At 42.3% G+C, this 22,997-nt stretch overlaps 1 non-coding gene across 1 annotated transcript; it reads left to right on the top strand.

The window, feature by feature from the left end:
• The first annotated feature begins 13,526 nt into the window (after nucleotides 1-13,526).
• LOC141602775 (small nucleolar RNA R71) lies at nucleotides 13,527-13,633 on the top strand. Its single transcript, XR_012524685.1, has one exon. It is a non-coding gene; the product is annotated as a small nucleolar RNA R71 (small nucleolar RNA).
• The last annotated feature ends 9,364 nt before the right edge of the window (nucleotides 13,634-22,997 follow it).

Below are 22,997 nucleotides of genomic sequence, written 5' to 3'. Positions count from 1 at the left end.
CGGTGATACACGCACCCTCCCGAGACTTATAACCAGTACTTAGCCCCCTCCCATTTGCACAGTGGGGGATGGATTTATTAGGGCCATTTCCGACGGCCTCCGGAGGAAGGAAGTACCTAATCGTCGCCGTTGACTACTTCACCAAATGGGTCGAGGCTGTCGCGGTACCTGCCACGACCACGGCGGCCGTAAGAAAGGTGATTTGGGAGAACATCATAACTCGTTTTGGGTTACCCCAAGTCTTGGTATTTGACCACGGCCGAGAATTTTGGAGTGACATGGTGATGAACTGGCTAGAAGAGCTCGGGATCAAGTTTGCATACTCCTCCGTCTGCCACCCTCAGAGCAACGGGCAGGCGGAAGCAGCTAATAAAACAATCCTAAACGGGCTGAAAAAGAAGATTGAAGATCTAAAGGGAAGGTGGGCTGATGAACTACCCGGCGTCCTGTGGTCCCTTCGAACCACGGAGAAAGAAGCAACGGGATACAGTCCATTCCACCTTGTCTATGGGTCTGAGGCCGTCCTGCCAATTGAAGCAGCGGTGCCAACATTCAGAACGCAAACCTTTAACCCAGTCGAAAATGAGGAAGGCCTGAAAGCCTCCCTAGACCTGGTCGAAGAAGGCCGAGACACGGCACGGCTTAACTTGGCAGTATATCAAAACTGAATGAGAAGAGCATACAACCGTAGGGTCCACAAAAGGGACTTAAGAGTAGGAGATCTAGTCCTAAGAAAGTCAGCCGCCACAAACAAAGGGAACGTCCATGGAAAAATGACGGCCAACTGGGAAGGACCCTACAAAGTGGTTGAAGAAATGAGGCCGGGTACATGCCGGCTGACGGACAAGGAGGGTGTTCCTTTGATGAGCCACTGGAACACGGACAACTTAAGGAAATATTTTGTATAACGGCGGAGGTGTCCGAGACCGTTGTGGACACCCCAACGCATGATTACACCTTATGAAGAATAATCCAAGTTTTTCATCCAAATACTAGTCCCCTCCATAGTCATGCCAGAATAGACGCCGCGGCCAAAGCCGGGCAGTCACTACCGAAGTATAAAAGCGTATAAGCACTGTTGAGACGCAAATCTGACTGCCCCGCCCAATCCGGGAGTGGCAGAGGAAGCGATCAATATGTCTATAGATACGGAAAGCAGTCAAAACGTAAACTCGGTTGCCTCGGCCAAAGCCGGGAGTGACGAGGGAAACGCGATTTGCCAACATCAGTTGATACTCGCGAAAGAGACCAACATGCTTAGGAACGTATAAGTACGGTTGAGAAACGCAAATCGGACGCCTCGGCCAGACCGAGAGTGAAAGAGGAAGCGATCTACACGTCTACAGATACGAACGCTGTCGAGCCGTAACCTCGATTGCCTCGGCCAGACCGAGAGTGACGGGGACACAACGACCGATACGCTAACATGTTCACAACGGCGGTTGGGAAGCGCAAATCTGACACCTCGGCCAGACCGAGAGTGAAGGAGGAAGCGACCGACATGCCAAAATGTTTAAAAAACGTTAAGTACAGTTGAGATACGCATTCTAACTGCCTCAGCCAAGCCGAAGGTAAAAACGAAAAAAAAAAGCGCTCAATTAATAACGAAAGAAGACAACTGAATGAAGGATTGTGATCAAAGCCCCGGCCAAGCCGAGGCAAAATAAACAAACTCTTATTAAAAATGTTCACAGGTAATACAAGAAAGAAGTCGACGGCCGTCCCCATAGGGATAGCCTAAACACTACCTACCAAAGTTCAACAAAAAAACAAAGGTACAGCAAAAGGTTACAGACATGAGAATTGAAAGCGCCAAAAAAGATGGCAGGGAGGAAAGGCTGAGCCGGAGTTGACGCCGTCGCCGCCATAGACGTTGTCTTTGGTTTGTGGCGCGGCACGTTACTGGCAACCTTCGCCTGAGCCGCCGTCACATCCAGTGCCTTCAACTGCTGGTCCATGAGTTCGTTAGGAGCCGGTCGGCGATCACGTGTCTGGGCCTTAGGATGCAGCTCAACAACTCTCCCGTTCTCGTCAAGTCCCAACCTCTGGAGAGCAGAGACAGACAGTCCCGGGCCAAATCGGTCTGCAAAAGAAACAAAGCAGGAGTTAAACAAAGGAAATAAACCAAGATTCAAAATACAGAAACATAAAAAGCAAAGATGGGCCTCACACCGACCCCACTCACCCTGTTCGAGGGCCGGTATGAGGCCGACGTGGCAGAGCAGCTCATCTTGAAGAACGATCTGCGTCGGGGGCATCCATCCCTTCGGCGTCCCATCCTTCTCGGCCTCAAACAGCCTCATTGCCCGTTTTTCGTCCTCATTAAGAGGGACCCTGCTGGCGTCCATCTTAAGCTTATTCCGGGAGACGTATCTATCATGCTCCCCTTTACTCTCGCACCGCAAATTGACGTGGTGCTGGAAGGACTGGGGCAGCGGATAGTCCTCCGGAACCTCAACGTATACCCACCGCCCCCTCCAGTCCTTGCAAGACGTCAGCTTGGAAACGGTGACGAAGCCCGGCTCGATTTGTATGCTGTACCACCCCTGGCCGCCTAGGGTAGTTTGTTTAAGATGGTGGGGCCGGCGGAAGAGGTTCACCGTTGGGGCCTCCCCTTTGAAAAGACACAACCATACAAAACCAACAATCGTCCTGATGGCCAACGGATGCAGTTGGGCCACGGCGACATTCATCGCTTTAATAATAGCAGCAACGTATTCATTCAGAGGAAACCGGAGCCCATACTCCAGGTGTCTGATGTATACGCCGATACAACCCTCGGGAGGGCAACAAACGGCCCGACCCTCCTCAGGGATAACAATTCTATACCCCCTGCCGAAGGAGTAATGGTGTTCAAAAAGTTCAGAACCAGAACAACTGGCGAAGTTGTTCGTCCAGGCACGGTTAGGATTGATCGAGCAGGCATCACCGTGCTCCGAAATAAGCGGCCTCCTTACGACAGAAGGGGTCGCCTCATCATCATCATCATCCTCATCATCATCATCATCCTCAAAACCCTCCAAAAATTTTGGATCAATCTCAGGAGAAAGCGGCTTGGGACCCCCAAACCTTATCGGGGTGACAACCAGTGCCTCTTCTTCATCAGGACGCGATGGTTCGCTCCCCGGCGCAGAAGTATTGGGTCCAGCATCAGCAGAAGACATGACAACAAATACTTAACAAATAAAAGTTGAAAAAATTTGTTTGTTTACCTTGGAAAAGTGTTACGCCGAGTAACGCTTTGAAGACTAGAGAGAAGTTTTCATCGAAGAAAGCTAGAGAGAAGAAATTTTTTTTGAGAAAGTGAATTTTTGGTGGCCAAAATCAGGGGCTAACGGCTCTATTTATAGAGCAAAGCCCATGAAACGGACCAATCAGGGCAAAGCCCATGAAGCGTCAACCAATCAACGCCGAGCCACGTGTCAAGCATGCAGCACAGAATGCCAATCGACGTATCTTCTTCAACACGCTCCTTGACAGAATGCTAATCGGCGTATCTTCTTCAACACGCTCCTTGACAGAATGCCAATTGACGTATATTCTTCAACACGCTCCTTGGTATCTACTTGCCAAACGGCCCGCTGTTCGACCAAGCTTAGCAACACCGGCCGGGGGCAATCAAAAGCACACGGCACTCTCAACCTCGGTCTCAGCCAGCGCCATTTTCTTTTCCACATTTGATGTCCATTACACATCCATGTGGAGGGGGGATATGATACGGCCTTAGCAGAACCAAGCCGAGGAAGAAGAAGCCGGGGAAGAAATTCAACTTGCGCAGAATACGCTCAACACTCATCGATGGTCCATACCACGGCATAGACTTCGCTAGGGGCAAATTGATGGGGCATATTCTGCACCCGCTGACCGAGTCAACATATTGAGCAAGGTCAAAGATATCCACAGCAAGTCAACATCTTGGACAGCCTAACCGACGCAGCCTGTCGGCCTGTCACTTGTATCTCGGCCGGATAACTAGCCAGCCGGGAGGCATATCCGCGTACTCACATCCAAGCCCCCTCGGCATGGAGTCAACCGGGCCAGCCGGCCCGCCATGGGTCCCTCGGCCGAGGGTAGAACAGTCTTTCCACCTGCTCTGCCACTTGGCCACTACGTGACAAAAGGTGAAAGTCTACAAATACTCCACTTCTCTCATTGAGTAAAGGATCCGAAAATAATCGAATAATCCACAATTCATCTCACAATACACTAATCTGGTATAAACTCCCTTATCTCTCCACAATATACTTGGCCAAGTAACACACAACTTAATCTCTTTTAAGTTTACTGACTTGAGCATCGGAGTGAGTACGCTCGGTACCAAGCCGAGCCCTCAGTTTGTTCATTGTTTCAGGAGAGGCCGAAAGGAAGAGTCAAGCAAAGTCATCATTATACAAGCTTACGTGGTAGCAAATCCTGCTCCGGAATTACACCCGGAACATTACTGTTACAACAAATGGCTGGAAATAACGAAATCCCAATGCCAAGTGCCACACTTGATCGCGCGTCCTGGCTGAAAGTTTTTATGGAAAACATGAATCAGTTCACACGTCTGAAAAATGACGGGTCCAACTTTACGGACTGGGAGGCAGCACTACGGAATGCTGCCATTGCTGACGGTAAGCTCAGGTACTTAACTGAGCCAATACCGGTAAACCCAGGCCCCAATGCAGGAGTCAACGAGTCACTCGCTTATAGTGATTTCGTTATGGAAGCGGGTGAGATAAAGAACGTACTCATCTTTGCAATGGAAACCAATTTGCAGAGACGCTTCATTGCCCAAGGTGCAAACAAGATTTTCACCACGCTCACTAACGAATTCTCAAAGGCACCGAGAATCGTTACTTATGAGCATACCTGTCGCTTCTTTGATGCGAAACTCCAAAAGGGCCAATCGGTTAGCCCACACATTCTTAACATGATTGAGAATGTCGAGAAATTGGAGGCACTTAATTGCAAAATCAGTGAGAGCATTGTCATTGACCGAATGCTTCATTCTCTTCATGAGGGTTCTGCCCTTTTCAGGGCGAACTACTACATGAATGACTTGAAAAAGTGATCGAGGCCATTTCGTGTTCACAATTAAGTATATGTGGTCGTTGGTCAATGGTCGATACAAAACACAATTTATACTTCACAAACAACTCTACAATTAGTAAAGAGGCAAGTAAAGGTCGGATCCCAAGGGACGGGTATTGAAATGAGAATTCTATTGTAACTAGTAGTGTCTAGGGGTGTCACAAATTGGGTTGGTGTAGAAGGTCACTAAACTAAAATAACAATGAAAATAAACTAGCAAGATGAATAAAATAAGGGGTGTAAACAATTGATTAAAGGCACTAGGGTGTCATGGGTTCATAGGGGAATCATGGGATATGATCATACACACATGTTCTCAAATTATAAGCAAGCAATTATTGTTGTGATGGATTGAGTTGGGTTATATCTTACAATCCTAGGAAAGTTTGGGTCCCGGAGCCGAATCGATTAGATTGTACAACACCTACAAGTCGACTTAATCTTTCCTACTCAACACATGCATGGTCTAACAAGACTCGAGTTGGGTTATGTCTTACAAGTCTTGTTGAAAGGATAGGAGATGATAGTAAATGCAAGGATTCATAGGCTTAGCATTTCATCAAATATAACATGTGCATGTATTAAGATCAAAACAAGCAAGCAAATAAGATATGAAAGCATATTGATTTAAGCATGAATCATCCCCATGATGGTTTCCCCTAATCACCCATTAAACCCTAGCTAAGAGACTACTCACTCATTATCATGTTGATCATGCTAGCAAGGTTGTCAATCATACCAACAATATGAAACATGATGAATAAATGAAAGTAATTAACAATAATTAAAAAGGGATTGAGAGATTATACCTACTAATGATTCCAATAATAAAGCAAGAATAATAGAAGTACTTGAATACTAGATTGAGAGGTTGTCAATCTCCCAATAATAACCCAAATAATCTTCAATTACCCAAAATAAAGGATGAACAAAAGAGAGATTAAAGAACTAAAACTTGGATTAAAACTTGATTAATACTTGATTACAATATTTGAGAGAGATTTGATTGATATTAACTACACTAATTATTGATAAGAAGAACATGCTCCTCTAATTAGACTAATGGGGTATTTATAGTGAAAATTAGGGAGGATGCATTAGGGTTAACTAAGGGCTAAACTAGTAATTACACTTTTTAAGTTGAGCAAGGAGGACCCGGTATTTTTTGAGAGAAGGGCTTCTCTTTTCGTAGCTTGAAGAATGAAATCCGTCTTTGTGCGGAATCCGGGCGGATTAGAGTCGGGACGGCCGGATTTGGGCGGTGCAATCCGAGCGGATTCAGGAGAGGGACGCTCGGATTGTTGAGGGGGAATCCGAGCGGATTCCAAGGAGGGACGCTCGGATTGTTGAGGCTGGACGGACGGATTGTCTGCAATCCGTTCGGATTGTTGGTCAGCGTCAATTCTTCTTCTTTTCTTCCCTTTTCTTCATAAATTCCTTGGGGATTTCCTTGGGGACGCAAGGATCCTTTCTCAACATTGTTCTTCTACTATGATATGTACAAAGTCCTTCTAGTCTTGTCTCTTCTTGATGCTTGGTCATTGAATACAATTAATTTAGCCTCGTTTTGCCATGAAAATGCAAGATTCTTACTCCTTTCCTACCAAGGGATCAAAATCTCAAAGAATATGCAAAACAAATAACTAAAGATAAGAAATGACCCAAATAGGCACTAAAAAGCATGGGAACAAGGCTAATTCGGGGGCTAAATATGCGCTAATTATGGTCACATCAAATATCCCCAAACCGAACCTTTGCTCGTCCCGAGTAAAGAGGTGACAAAGACTAGGACCAAAACTAACCTATCCTAATAATAGCCGATATGAGACAATTAGCGGGTCTCACTCCGCCCCTTCAACTCACAACAAGACAACCATGAGGTAGGATGCCTTCTTGCAAGGCAAGGTGGGTCTTGCCAAAATGGCGACACATCCAAACATTAAAGCACATAAAATCACATAATGGATGCATCTACAAAAAGAATAGCCACTCCCTCATCAAGTGGCGGAAATTATCTACAAGGGAAGCAATTCAAGGGTACACAATCCTTCATAGATGCAATTTGTTCAAACTACTAAGCCTAGAAGGATACCAATAAATCACCTCCAAAATGTGTCAAGCTAGGGTACCTTTGTCCTCAATCGTTAAATGCTTTTGTCAAGAGTAGACTCCCTATGGTGTTAGAAACACTGGAGGATCGCGGAATTCCCCCTCTTGCCTAGACAAGAAGAAGGGTCGTCCCCTCTCTACCATGCACAAAAATGGATACGATGGATAAAGGGATCGATAGATATTTGAGTTTCACTTTGGGAGTTTGCTTTCATTGTTGTTTCCCCCCCCCCCCAATTTCATGTGGCATTTGACATTTGAGAACACTTTCTTGCCATTTCTTTTTGATTTTTGGCATTTCAATACTTGACAACTTTTTGTATTTCTTTTTGAACATTTTCAAAGTCACCCCAATTAATAACGAGGGTGCCTTGTATTTGAAGCTTAGGAGTTCTATTTTTGCTCCTCTTTTCATTTGATGCATTTTTGCAAACTTTCTTTCACTTTTCATTTCATTGAACTCAAATTGATTTCTTTTTGTGCCCATTCCCTTTGATGACAAAAATATATGGTAGAACATGGATGAATGATGGTTGCATGGTTTCAAGGGTCACCTTGGAATAAACGGTAGCCAAGGAGTTATCACACCACAAGGTACTCTTAACTCGGCCTTAAACCATGGGTCAAAGGATACTAGCATGACACATCCTAGGGTGTTTTACAAGAATTCTAACAAGCAAAGTCTTAAGAATAAAAAGCATCTACTAGGGCCTATATACACTTGTCAAGCTTCCCAAATAGACGGTTTCGCAAAATTTTTCTAACATGCAAACTACATGCCATGATGCAACTAACATATACACATCCTAATGCAAATGATTCTACCAACTAATATGCCATATAAACTAAATGCAATCCTAAGTTCACATTGTTTTTCCGCATCAATCAAAATAAAGCCACATAGTCATTAACATAAAGAGGAAAAAGGAGATTGGAAAGATCATACCATGCGGTCTTCAATATCCTCATGTCTCGGATGTGGCGTAGTCAATCAATGTGAACAAGGATAAACACAATATATACAAGACAATATATACAAAGGAAATGAACTTGTTTTTGGGTTTTCAAATTTTTCAATTTTTATGGTTTTTTGAAATTTTTCAATTTTTATGGGTTTTTGAATAAGAGTTAAATGTTAGAATTCCCATCCCCACACTAATATGGGCATTGTCCTCAATGGCCAAAATGATGGAAATTATGCAAAGATGATGCATGATTTCTATACTAAATGCAATTCTATACTAAGCTACACTACATGATGCATGGTTTTTGTTATGACGGAGAGGATAATTTAGATTACCTCCCGTTGTGTATGCATTAACTTCCCCAAACCGAGTGAGACACTATTGCTAATGTCCAAGGATGGGTATAGTTCATGCACACACTATGCTATGCATGAAACTAGATTGTCATTTTGGATTTTACAAATGGGAACAATAAAAGAAGAACACCTCAATGGAACCGAGGTGTGAGTCCTTTGATGTTGCTAGGACTAAACCAACAATGATCAAAATGAAATAAGATACAAAGAGATATAGACAAACCATGGGAGTGTAGGAGTCTCCAAGGCTTGCTAGTCTTCCATCATGCTATCATCATCACCACTTCCCTCGTGAGAAGTGGTCACATTGCCACTTTCCTTGTCACTTTCTTCTTCACTTTCTCCATCATCTTGTTCATCATCATCTTCACCATCTCTTTCTCCATCTCCACTTGCTTCTTCCTCAATATTATCATCAATTTCTTCACCATTTCCAACAACCTCATTATCTCCCACCACGTCCCTAGATGCACCCGGAAACAAGGCTTCTTTATCCGCCCAACTAGGCAAAGGACAAGATGGATCAAGGAGTCCTTGCCTAGTTAAATGTAGGAGGGGAGGATATTGAGCCAAATATGCATTCTTCCGATCTTCATAAGCTTGCTTGTGCATTGCTTGCATAAGAAGAGTGACATAGTCTTTCCCAATTTCAACTCCTTCCGGTTTGAACTCTTCATACACAAAGGGGTAAGGCGGTATAACAATGAAAGAGGAGGGGGTTTCATGATCACCCTTTTGTTGTTGAATGATGTACTCGGCTTCTTCGGATAGGGGAAGTAGATAGTTGGTTCGGTGGACACTTAGACGACAAATCTTCGCGGGTAAAGTGAATGATCGAGCCTCACTAGTAAGCCATCCACACTTGGTGTCAAGGGGGTTTTGAGCAACCCACTTGAACTTGTTAATCATGGTAGGCATATCAATAAGATGGCCACCTTCCTTTGCCTTGTACTTGCTATCCTTATTGAAATTAGGATCAAAGTGCTTGGCTAGGACCGTGACTAGGCCGCCATTAACAATAACGGTTGTACCCTTCTTCCCACTATCAACATTGAGCCATCTATCAACCAATAGCCTCAAAGAATTGATGAAAGGCTTGGTATGGATTCTTCCGACATTCAAAGCCAATTCAAGGAGAATAAAATCAAGTCTTGTGAAATGATTGGTGTCTTTCCTAGCAATTATGGTATTTCCCACAACTTTGTGCCATACTCTTATGCCCGGATGATGGACCAAAAGAGCACGACAAGCATGAAAATCATCAAATTTCTTCCCGGAGATTGCCTCCCAAAGAGGCTCGGGGTCATACTTTCCATAATGCTTAATATATCTCGATTCATCGCTAAGACCCAAAATTTCACCTAATTCCTTAAAGGTAATGCGTCTACTAATGTTAGCTAGACGAAACTCAAGATTTTCCCTATCCTCAACTTTGGTGACTTTCAAAGAACTTAAAAATTCCAAGACAAGGGAGGGGTATGTCGATTCCTTTGTTTCAAACAATTTCTTCAAACCCATGGCATTGAAAAAGGCTTTTGTTTGTTCAAGAACACCCGATTTCTCCAAGGCATCTTTACATATGAATTTGGTGGATTGAATTGATTTCATAGCAAACTTGACAAATGTATTTCTATGGGTATCGGAAATAAAAGTTACCTCCGGATAATGCAAGAGTTGATCGATTACCGGAGTAGAAGGTGATGCTCCCATAGAAGTTTGTTGTTGTTGTTGCACTTCCAAGTTTGGTTTTGATACCACCATTGCCAAAGCTTTCTTTGTTTGGAGAGCTTTTTGCCTTTGAGAGAGAGCCTTTGCCTTTGGTGCCTTTGTTGCTCCCTTTGTCCTTGCCATTTGATGAACTAACCAAGAAAAGAATCAAAAATCTTCAATTTGTAGGATGCCCAAATCGATTTGAAGGTGAAAGGCTTTGCCTTTATGAAATCAAAAATCGACTCAAAGGTTGAAGATTTTGTTCTTGGTTTTGATTTTTATTGAAGATGGAGTGATTGATTTGTTGTTTGAAGGATGGTTTGATTTGATTTTGGTGGATTTTGTTGAGGGTTTTTGTTTTTGTGATGGAGAGGATGAGGGTTTTGATGTTGTGGGTAGTGTTTATGAATGAATGAAGGAATGAATGAAGGTGGGAGGGTATTTAAAGAAGTCGAAATTTTCGAAAACACAGGGGCAATCCGTGCGGATTAGGCCCAATCCGTGCGGATTCTCCAAACCTTCAAAATTTTCGAAGCTCGCCTAAAGACGGGCGGATTCTGGGAATCCGCTCGGATTCTTCCGTGTTGGGACGGGCGGATTTGCTTTGCAGACGGACGGATTTCGATTCGAGAGAAATTTCTTTGTTTTCTTCACCAAAAGACGGGCGTCTTCTTCACAAGACGGACGGATTCTATGAGACGGCGTCTTTCCGTAAATCCGCTCGGATTCTTTAACGATCAAGAATTCTTCAATTTCAGCTCAGTCGTCGGGACGGACGTCTTCTCGGCAGGACGCTCGGATTGTTGAAGACGGACGGATTCTCGTGAATCCGCTCGGATTCTTCCCTGTTGTACACGGATTCAGCTCCACCCGTGCACAAACGCATTCCCTTATCATTCTTTCTTTCTTTCTTTCAAATCTTGTGTTCTTCATTGTGGGGGCACTACTAAGGCGTGAATAGCCTAGGCAATTGCCATCCCCACACTAAGGTAAAGCACTACACATCAATTGAAGTCGTTAGTCCCTCCCTCACTTCTCTCTTACATGACAATTATTTTGATCAAAGTAAATAAAAATCCAAAAATGACAAAAAATGCAATACAAGAATTGAAATGTAAGTTAGGGAGTTAGAAATATTTACAAGTGGTGGTTTAGGGAGGACTCCACCAAACTCTCATTCTTGATGAGATGTCAAGGGGGCATGTTCAAGGTGTTGTTGATGTTGCTCAACACCTTGAAAAAGTAATCAAAAGCTTGTTCATTATTATGGTAGAGGTCCTCAATAGACCGTGCCCCTTGTTGTTGATCATCATCGATGGCATGCCCAATGTAGGGATTAAAAATCCCTTCAAACTCGTCGTCCCAAAGACCACAAACTTCATTGAGTTGATCATTGAAAATCTCTTGCTTAGATGGAGACAACTCTCCCAATTTCTTCTCTTGGCCAATGAGGCCATCCTCTTCTTCCTTGGTTGATTTTGATGAGCCTTGCAAGCTCTCCTTGTCACAATTCACTTGCTCTTTGAATGGAGCATCTTCATCTTTCTTCTTCCATTGGAGTTCCGATCTCTTCCTTTCATCCTTCCGGCTATAATGATCAATCATGAAACATGGCTCATGCAAACGAGGAGCTCTCATGGTTTTGTCAAGATTAAAAGTTATGCTTTCATCTCCCACTTCTAGAGTGAGCTCTCCATGTTTCACATCAATCACCGCACTCGCGGTGTGTAGGAAAGGTCTTCCTAAGATGATTGGAATGTTGGAATCTTCCTCCATATCAACAATGATAAAGTCTACCGGGATGAAAAACTTCCCAATTCGCACGGGGACATCTTCCCATATCCCTAATGGTGTCTTCGTCGATCTATCGGCCATTTGGAGTGTGATATTGGTGCATTTAAGCTCTCTCATCCCCAACCTTTTACTCACCGAGTACGGCATGACACTCACACTAGCCCCTAGATCACATAAGGCTTTGTTGATCGTCGTGTCGCCAATGGTACACGGTATTGAGAAGCTTCCCGGATCCTTTAACTTTGGAGGTGAACTCCCTTGAAGTATTGCACTACTCACCTTAGTGAAGGCGATAGTCTCAAGTTTCCGGATCGAATTCTTCTTTGTGAGGATATCTTTCATGTACTTTGCATAGGCCGGAACGTGATTGATTAATTCCGTGAAAGGAATTGAGACTTCTAAGTTCTTCACAATCTCCATGAACTTTCCAAGTTGATCATCAAATTTGGGCTTGGCTTGACGACTTGGAAAAGGAAGTCTAATCACAATGGGCTCCTTCTCTTTGGCCTTGTCTTCATTTTTCTTTGAACTTTCTTCTTTTGATGATTCTCCATCTTTGGAGTTTTGCACAATTTCTTCCTTTTCACTAGCTTCCACAACTTCATCCTCAACTTGCTTCTTCGGTGCCTCATACCTTGTACCACTTCTCAAGTGAATGGCACTAACCGTTTCATGTCTAGGGGGATTACTTTGAGGTGGTAATTGCCCCTTTTGTCTTTGTGAGCTTGAAGATGCTAGTTGAGTCAATTGTGTTTCCAACATCTTGGTGTGAGCTAGAATGTTGTTGATGGTGGTGTCTTTTGCTTGGCTATCTTTTTACATTTGAGTGAAAAATTCTTGTTGATTCTTTTGCATTTGGAGGACCGCTTTTTGGACATCAAAACCTTGGTCATTTTGGTGATTGTATGGATTTTGATTTTGGTAGCCTTGGTTTTGATTGTAAAAGGGTCTTTGATTTTGGTTTCTCATGGGTGGTGGAGTGTATGTTGTTTGAGGGTTTTGAACATTTTGGCTTTTGTATGAGAGATTTGGATGGAACTTGGTGTTTTCATTGTAAAAATTTGAATAAGGGGTACCACTTTTGTAAGCTTGGAAAGCATTAACTTGTTCGGTTGTTCCCCTACACTCACTTGGGTCATGACCCAAAGTTCCACAATTCTCACATATCCCACTTGGGATTGATGAGGATGCCGTCATGGCATTGACATGATGCTTTGATGATTTTGAGGTTTCCTCAAGTCTAGCCATAGCTTGTTCAAACTTCAAGTTGATTGTGTCAATGTGAGCACTAAGTTGAGCACCCAATTGAGTAACGGAGTCCACTTCATGCTTTCCTCCTCTAGTAGCCTTGCGAGGTCTACTATATTGTGAATTATGGACCGCCATTTCCTCAATCTTGTTCCATGTTTGATTGACATCAACTTCGGTGAACATTCCATTTGATCCCATATTGAGAATGTTCCTAGAATCTTCATATAAACCATTCCAAAATTGCTGTACCAAAAACCATTCGCTAAGTCCATGGTGAGGACATGAGCGACAAATACCTTTGAACCGCTCCCAAGCTTCATACAAAGATTCTTCATCCCTTTGCTTAAAACCCGTAATTTGAGCTCTTAGCATGTTGGTCTTTTCCGGTGGGTAGAATTTTTTGTAGAAAGCTAGAGCTAACTTCTTCCAAGAATCTATTCCAAGGTTGGCCTTATCAAGGCCCTTCAACCATTGCTTTGCGGTGCCGATTAAGGAAAAAGGAAATAAGACCCATCTAATTTGGTCTTGAGTCACGCCCGTTTGAGAGATAGCATCACAATAGTCGCAAAAGGTTTCCATATGAGAATGAGGGTCTTCACTAGGCATCCCCCAAATTGGCTCCTCTCAACTAATTGGATGAAGGCGGACTTGGCAATAAAATTTCCGGTTAGATGTTGTGGTGTAGGAGTACCATTTGGTAGATTCTCCTCGGTGGGTATAGAGTGTGATGAGAATTTAGGCATTGTAGGTGGATTTTGTGTGGTATTGTTTAATGGGTTCTCTTCTCCTTCTATTGCGAAAGGATTGACAAACTCACTAGTAGGTTGAACAACTTCACCAACACCTCTCAAATTCCTCCTAACAAGTCTCCTATTATTCGTCAAGGTTCTTTCGATTTCACGGTCAAAAGGTAACAAATCACTTTGTAACCTTCTAGACATGCAAAATATCAAACAACTCAAAAACAATTAGAACAAACCTTGAGGAGTTTTACTTCCCCAAGGTGAAGAAAGACACAACTAATAGCAATAAAAAGAAATCTTAAATCAATTAAACACCGTCCCCGGCAACGGCGCCATTTTTAATCGAGGCCATTTCGTGTTCACAATTAAGTATATGTGGTCGTTGGTCAATGGTCGATACAAAACACAATTTATACTTCACAAACAACTCTAAAATTAGTAAAGAGGCAAGTAAAGGTCGGATCCCAAGGGACGGGTATTGAAATGAGAATTCTATTGTAACTAGTAGTGTCTAGGGGTGTCACAAATTGGGTTGGTGTAGAAGGTCACTAAACTAAAATAACAATGAAAATAAACTAGCAAGATGAATAAAATAAGGGGTGTAAACAATTGATTAAAGGCACTAGGGTGTCATGGGTTCATAGGGGAATCGTGGGATATGATCATACAAACATGTTCTCAAATTATAAGCAAGCAATTATTGTTGTGATGGATTGAGTTGGGTTATATCTTACAATCCTATGAAAGTTTGGGTCCCGGAGCCGAATCGATTAGATTGTACAACACCTACAAGTCGACTTAATCTTTCCTACTCAACACATGCATGGTCTAACAAAACTCGAGTTGGGTTATGTCTTACAAGTCTTGTTGAAAGGATAGGAGATGATAGTAAATGCAAGGATTCATAGGCTTAGCATTTCATCAAATATAACATGTGCATGTATTAAGATCAAAACAAGCAAGCAAATAAGATATGAAAGCATATTGATTTAAGCATGAATCATTCCCCATGTTGGTTTCCCTAATCACCCATTAAACCCTAGCTAAGAGACTACTCACTCATTATCATGTTGATCATGCTAGCAAGGTTGTCAATCATACCAACAATATGAAACATGATGAATAAATGAAAGTAATTAACAATAATTAAAAAGGGATTAAGAGATTATACCTACTAATGATTCCAATAATAAAGCAAGAATAATAGAAGTACTTGAATGCTAGATTGAGAGGTTGTCAATCTCCCAATAATAACCCAAATAATCTTCAATTACCCAAAATAAAGGATGAACAAAAGAGAGATTAAAGAACTAAAACTTGGATTAAAACTTGATTAATACTTGATTACAATATTTGAGAGAGATTTGATTGATATTAACTGCACTAATTATTGATAAGAAGAACATGCTCCTCTAATTAGACTAATGGGGTATTTATAGTGAAAATTAGGGAGGATGCATTAGGGTTAACTAAGGGCTAAACTAGTAATTACACTTTTTAAGTTGAGCAAGGAGGACCCGGTATTTTCTGAGAGAAGGGCTTCTCTTTTCGTAGCTTGAAGAATGAAATCCGTGCTGTGCAGGAATCCGGGCGGATTAGAGTCGGGACGGCCGGATTTGGGCGGTGCAATCCGAGCGGATTCAGGAGAGGGACGCTCGGATTGTTGTAGGGGAATCCGAGCGGATTCCAAGGAGGGACGCTCGGATTGTTGAGGACGGACGGACGGATTGTCTGCAATCCGTTCGGATTGTTGGTCAGCGTCAATTCTTCTTCTTTTCTTCCCTTTTCTTCATAAATTCCTTGGGGATTTCCTTGGGGACGCAAGGATCCTTTCTCAACATTGTTCTTCTACTATGATATGTACAAAGGCCTTCTAGTCTTGTCTCTTCTTGATGCTTGGTCATTGAATACAATCAATTTAGCCTCGTTTTGCCATGAAAATGCAATATTCTTACTCCTTTCCTACCAAGGGATCAAAATCTCAAAGAATATGCAAAACAAAGAACTAACGATAAGAAATGACCCAAATAGGCACTAAAAAGCATGGGAACAAGGCTAATTCGGGGGCTAAATATGCGCTAATTATGGTCACATCAAAAAGAGTCCTCGTGAGGTACACTCTCTTCTTGTACAGACCGAGAAGGATATGAAATTGAGTGGGAGCATGAAGCAGGATGTTCTCATGATTTCCAATAAAAGTAAAGGTAAGGGCAAGGCTCATGGCGACCTAGCTGTAGGTAAGCCAAAGTTCAAGATGCCGGGAAACGGTAAGAGTGGGCCTGGTGAGACGAGTAGCTCACAGGGCAAGACAAAGAGCAAGGGCGGTGACATTGAGGGCCACCATTGTCACAAGACTGGACATTGGAGGAGGAACTGTCCCGTGAGGACATAAAAGCAGGCCGCGTCGTTCCTGTTGGTATGTCATCTTATATTCATATGATTGAGATAAACCATGCAAGTTTCGGAACTTGGGTACTTGATACTGGTTAGGGTTCTCATCTGTGTAATTATTTGCAGGACCTAAAGAACATCATGCCTCTCGAAAAGGGTGATGTGGACCTGCGAGTCGAGAATGGAGCACGAGTTGCTGCAGTCTCGAATGGAACATACGTAATCCAACTCCCTAGTGGTTTTGAGTTATTTTTATAACTGTTACTATGTACCCAGTTTATCTAAGAACATTATTTCAGTTTCCGTACTTGCTAAAGACGGTTTTGCATTTTCAATAAAGGATAATAGCTGTATTTTCTTTTTATGAAATGATTTATGGCAAAGCAGTTTCCATGAATGGAATTTACATCTTAGATCAAACCACGGAAGAATTACACATGAATAATAAGAAATTAAAGGCTGGTGACAAAGATCAAACCTATCTATGGCATTGTCGAATGGGACACATAAATGAGAAACGCGTAAAGAAACTCGTCGATAATGGGACTATTCCCGCATTCGAATTTTCTACATATGGCACGTGTGAATCATGTCTCATTGGCAATATGACTCGAATTTCCTTCAAAGGTGTTGGAATGCGCGCTAGTGACCTATTAGGACTCATACATACTGATGTTTGTGGACCTATGTCAATTACCGCTAAAGATGGCTATAGATATTTTATCACTTTCACGGACGATTTGAGTAGATACGGATATGTCTACTTAATGAAGCATAAAAGTGAGTCCTTTAAGAAATTCAAGGAATACCATAACAGGGTTCAGAACCAACTGGGTAGAAAGGTTAAAGCACTCCGTTCATATCGGGGTGGCGAATATCTTTCAAATGAGTTTGATCAACACCTTAAAGACTGTGGAATCGTACTACAGTTAACTCCACCTGGAACACCTCAATTAAATGGTGTGTTCGAACGGAGAAATCGAACCTTACTGGATATGGTTCGATCCATGATGAGTCACACGGTAGTGCCTGATTCATTATGGGGTTATGCTCTTTGTCACCGCTCTTATACTTAAACCAAGTCCGACTAAAGTCATGCGACAAGACTCCATATGAAATGTGGAGGGGAATGGTCCCTGACTTGTCCTTTATTCGGGTTTGGGGCTGCGATGCTTATGTCAAGTGGAGACACGAGGATAAGCTCGGCCCGCGATCGGTCAAGACATACTTTATAGGTTATCCAAAAGGAACATTTGGTCATTACTGCTATTCGCCTACCGAATATCGAGTTTTTGTTGCGGCTAGTGCGACGTTCTTAGAGAAAGAATTTCTCGAGAACAAGACAAGTAATAGAACCTTCGAGCTGTCGGAGGTTCCAGAACCAACAACCGAGGAACAGATAGAGGAAGTTATTCCTCCAACTGATGATACGGTTAATATTCCTGAGGAACCTAGGAGGTCGGGGAGAGTCTCTAATCCTCCGGACAGATACATTGGTATGGTCGAGGAGAATGACGTTTTACTCCTGGAGAGTAATAAACCCGCTACCTATAAAGGTGCCATGACCTGTTCCGACTCAAAGCTATGGCTCAAAGCCATGCAATCTGAGATGGACTCCATGTATGAGAATAACGTATGGAATCTAGTTGATTTACCTAATAAGGTAAAACCTCTACAGTGCAAATGGCTTTACAAAATAAAGCGTTACGTGAGACGCGCAACCGATACCTATAAGGCACGACTAGTGGCAAAAGGTTTCACTCAAGTGCACGGATTGCATTATGATGAGATTTTTGCACCTGTAGTCATGCTACGTTCCATTCGGATAATCTTAGCGATTGCCGCATTTCATGACTATGAAATTTGGCAAATGGATGTAAAAACCGCCTTCTTAAACGGTTATTTGGAGGAAGAGTTGTACATGGTGCAACCCGAAGGTTTCACAGATCCTGAACATCCTAAGAAAGTATGCAAGCTTAAGCGTTCCATTTATGGACTTAAGGAAGCTTCTCGAAGTTAGAATCATCGTTTCGACCAGGTGATAAAAGAGTATGGTTTTACTCGATCGGTCGATGAACCATGCTTATATACCAAGTCGAGTGGGAGTAAGATTGTATTCTTGATATTGTATGTCGATGACATACTCTTGATTGGGAATGACATTCCTCTCCTATCTTCGGTTAAAGGATGGTTGAAGAACCATTTCCAGATGAAATATCTAGGTGAGGTACAACGCATTTTGGGAATCCGTATCTACCGAGATAGATCACGACGGACGTTATCACTTAGTCAGGAGTCTTATTTGGATAAGATTCTTGAGAGGTTCAGCATGACCAACTCCAAGAAGGGGAACCTTCCAATGACGTCTGGGATACAGTTGAGCAATTCTCAGTCACCCACGACGCCTGAAGGGATTGAGCGCATGAGTCGTGTTCCTTATGCATCTGCAATAGGATCAATCTTGTATGCCATGATATGCACACGTCCAGACGTGGCATATGCATTGACTATGACGAGTCGGTACCAAAAGAATCCAGGTGAAACACATTGGATAGCTGTTAAAAATATCCTCAAGTACCTACGGAGGAGTAAGGATAGGGTATTGACTTATGGAGGAGATACTAAGCTATGCGCAATCGATTCTGTGATGCTAGCTTCCAAACGGATCGAGATGATTAGAAATCTCAATCTAGATTCGTTGTTACTCTTAATGGTGCTGCGGTCAGCTGGAATGGTTCCAAACAGGAAGTTGTAGCGGATTCTTAAAAATATCCTCAAGTACCTACGGAGGAGTAAGGATAGGGTTTGACTTATGGAGGAGATACTAAGCTATGCGCCATTGAAATATGATAAGCATGGAGGGCACGTTATTTCCATGAGAATTAAACGTGTACCTGAGTTATAGTAGTTGATTATGAATTCGATACGTTATCTTTTTCATAAACTATTTATAACTTCATCGTTTTTATAATATTTTGTTTTTCATGTGGATTGTACTGAGAACATTGAACGCCACAAAGTGAACTGAATTACATTATATTTGTTTTGGTCTGTAATCGCCAATGTGAGCTGATAACTCCGGCTATTATATTGTGCAGTCGATTGATGGTGGGTTCAACGAGCCATAAGTCAAACGGTCGGCTGATCGATCACAGATGCGAGATTATAACGATACCTCGTAGGACAACTTTTTGTGACAACGTAATGGAGTCCTAAATGTTTAAAAACATTCGGTGCCAGGTCATGGATAGGACATACATTGTCTTCCTAGAGTCGATTCTTTTGACTATCGAGTGTCTCTTGAGATTAAGGCAGTTTTTGGGTGACTTTGGTTTCTTTCCCACGGTCTGCCGTAACTGGAGGCTAAGTAGATTTTTTTCTGGGTCATTTCATACTGTGCTTACATCTGCAGGATTCGAGTTGAGGAAAATATCCAACCCTTATCAGGTATAGTTATTTCTCGGGGCCACTCGAGGAGTTGTAATTGAAATGCATGGCCATGCTCGAATGATGATTCGTTTATCAGTTAAGTTACTCTCTAGTCGGGGAAACCACTCTTGATGATGATCGCTTGTAAAATACGACCTTTGTGAATACGGATTTGCAAATTTTTTTACATTGAGTGGGAGAAATTTTAGGATATGAGAATCGGTTATCGCACATACACTTGTGAGGACAAGTGGGAGTTTGTTGGAGCTTGTGTCCTCCACAAATTAGTGTGATAACATTAATAAATCTCTTAAAGGTTCACAAGGGTATACTTCGTATTTTAATCAGTTGATTAACGATTACCTAATAACGGTTGGCTTGCTAGAAAGTTTGACGTTATCATTATACAGATGGCGGTGATCAACTGGTCCCTAAAGGTCACACCTATAGGATGTGTTTGAGAGATGTGGTTATAGAAATATAATCACATTGATGCCTTATATGACTAAACAGTTAGTCAATGTGTTGATGAGACAATTATTTAATGAAGATTAAATAATATTAGTTGAGACGAATTAATCACAATTCGTAAATTGAATATAATAAGTTATATTTAATTAAATGTATGTAATGTTAGCTTGGACGAATTAATCTGTTAATTCGTAATTAAATGTAATCGGTTATATTTAATATCAACAAGATGAATGTGTCATAGTGGTAATAGTGAGGGTACTCAAACCAAGAGGTCATGAGTTCGATCCTCACTAGATGACAATTTAACACATTTTATACATTTTTGGAAAAACCGAAAAAAAAGAGAAATGGATCTCTCTTATTTCGGTTAGCATTGGGCCGAAAATTAGGAGGGTAAAAATATCTCCCCGTTCACTCCTCTTTTTCGGTTAGAATAAGAGGAAGAGGGAGCTCATTGTTCTACCCTAATAATCCTAACCTAATTTTTCACTGCTTCTTGTTTCTTCTCATCAGAAAAAACACAAAAATAACCTAAAATTTTTCAGAAAATTTAGGAATCGATTCTAGCAAAATCAAAGGGCTTTTCTCGGAGCATCGTTGGTGCAACTGATAGGAGAATATCATTGCGATATTGTTCATAGGCCGAATTAGCTAGGACCGAAGGTTATTTCGTCATCTCTTTACCCTTTTTGTTTATGCAATTTATTTTATGACATGCTTTCATCATGATTAATTCGTTATAGTCCGTATATTTAAAGGGATGCATACAGATAAATCCCACAAAATTCGGGTCCCAGTAATCAAGACAAGCATCCAAGAATGGTTTAACAACCTTGATGAGCTTCAAACTCAACAATGATCCAAGATTATAGGCGCCCATGTCATTTTTCTCCATGTTGGAAAACTCATTAGTCCACTCTTTTAGGCGAATCTCCAAAGTATTCATGATGAGTGCTTGTTTTGAGAATTTTATGTAATAAGACGAAGAAGAGACGGAAGAATTATGTGAATAAAAGCTCTATCGACGTCTCTATTTATACTAATTTCTGTTTCCTAAAATCTGCCAGAGCAGACACACCTGGGAACAGGCGCAGCACCTGCTGCGCCTCTTCAAAGGGATGCAGCTCATGCTGCGCCTCTTCCTCACCAAGGTTTCTGTGATTTTCCGCGTTGAATCTATCCTAATTCCGCGACGAATAATTTCCTATTCCTACGGGTTATTATTTTGGTAAATACGTGGAAATTACCATATTTCGTGTTTCCTAATTCCGCGGGCACGCATCTCGAGGCGATATCAACATTTTCGTCATTTTACCACACTTGTACTTTTTCATTTTAGGAAATAACTTTCATTATTAATGTAATTCATTTTAGGAAACAATTTTCAATTCCAATTTAATTCATTTCAAAATATTCATTTCATTTTTATATTTCTTTTAGGTCTTTTTAGCCATTTCATTTCTAACTTATAGGGTTCTATTTTTCTTTTTTTTAGGGGGTAACCCTCCCTACCGTCCGGTTATTTCCGACAAACTTTTTACATTTTTGCATTTTCTCTTGCATTTTTGCGTTCCTTTGAGTCGTTCGTTTTGCGCTAATTTAGGCCGTATGTATATACAAATGTATGTTTTGCGCGATTTCTATGTAAATTTCGGCAGCATGACGGCGTAAACCGTCATCTACAAAACCTGTTCAAAGCTAACCTGCAGGTACAAGCAACGCAACCCAGCAGCAAAGGCACTCAGGCCGTCATATATACAACCAAAAAGGGAAATGTACAACAAACTGAGGGCTCGAGCCCCAAGCAAAGTCCAAAATGTCCAAAATAAAGGTCCAAAATGTACAAATGTGCAAAATACAAACAAAAACAAAACAAAACTACTGCCAATCGCCCTCCAGCTCTGCAACCCTTGCCGCGAGAGCAGCAACCTCGGCGTCCCGAACCTCAAGCTCCCTCAACAAGCGAGCTGTCTCCTCCCGAGACTGGGCCAACTCTCGCTCCAGCTCACGGTCCCCCTGTAAACAACAAAATTGGCTCATGTCAATCATTTCAAGCAATCACAAGGAAAATCAAAATCAAAAAATGAAATAGGCACAAGGTTCATACCTGACGACCTCGACCGCCGACAAGTGCCTCGACGGCAGTATCTCGCAGCCGGTTGGCCACCCTCCATAATGCCACAAACCGAGACGGCGCGACCTGCATTTTCAAGAAAAAGCTCTCAAGAATTGAATAAGTTCAATCAAATGTGTTCTTACACAAAATTATGCAAATTAGAGGCTCACCCTCCGAATCGATGATCTTGCCCGATCGTCCGTGCCAAGATCCGTCCAATCACGCCACGTCAAAGTCACGTAGCTCGGAGATCGTCATCTTCCCGGTCGCGTCAATGTACTCGAGGGTCTCGGGGTACTCTGGGGCTCGATGCCCGCCGCCTCAACCTCCTGCAAAGTCAAATGTTTCCCATTAATCAATGATCTTTCATCGTAGTTTTAAAATCAAGAATAAAGGAGAGAAAATATGCTCACCACAACCGGCCAGTACGTCAACCTCCCGTAGAGGAACGCCGAGTAGTCCTCGCCAGGAAGAAGGAGGGCGTCACCACCAACGCCCGACCAAGTCGCCTCCCTCTCGGCCTCGAAGGCTCCCCGAACATCGTCCTAGGAGGATTGATGGGAACCGTCAACACGTCCCGAGA

Source organism: Silene latifolia, chromosome 9, assembly GCF_048544455.1.
Source record: "Silene latifolia isolate original U9 population chromosome 9, ASM4854445v1, whole genome shotgun sequence".
NCBI lineage: Eukaryota > Viridiplantae > Streptophyta > Magnoliopsida > Caryophyllales > Caryophyllaceae > Silene > Silene latifolia.
The sequence above is the reverse complement of the archived record's forward strand: the minus strand, read 5'-3'. Positions and strand labels throughout refer to the sequence as shown.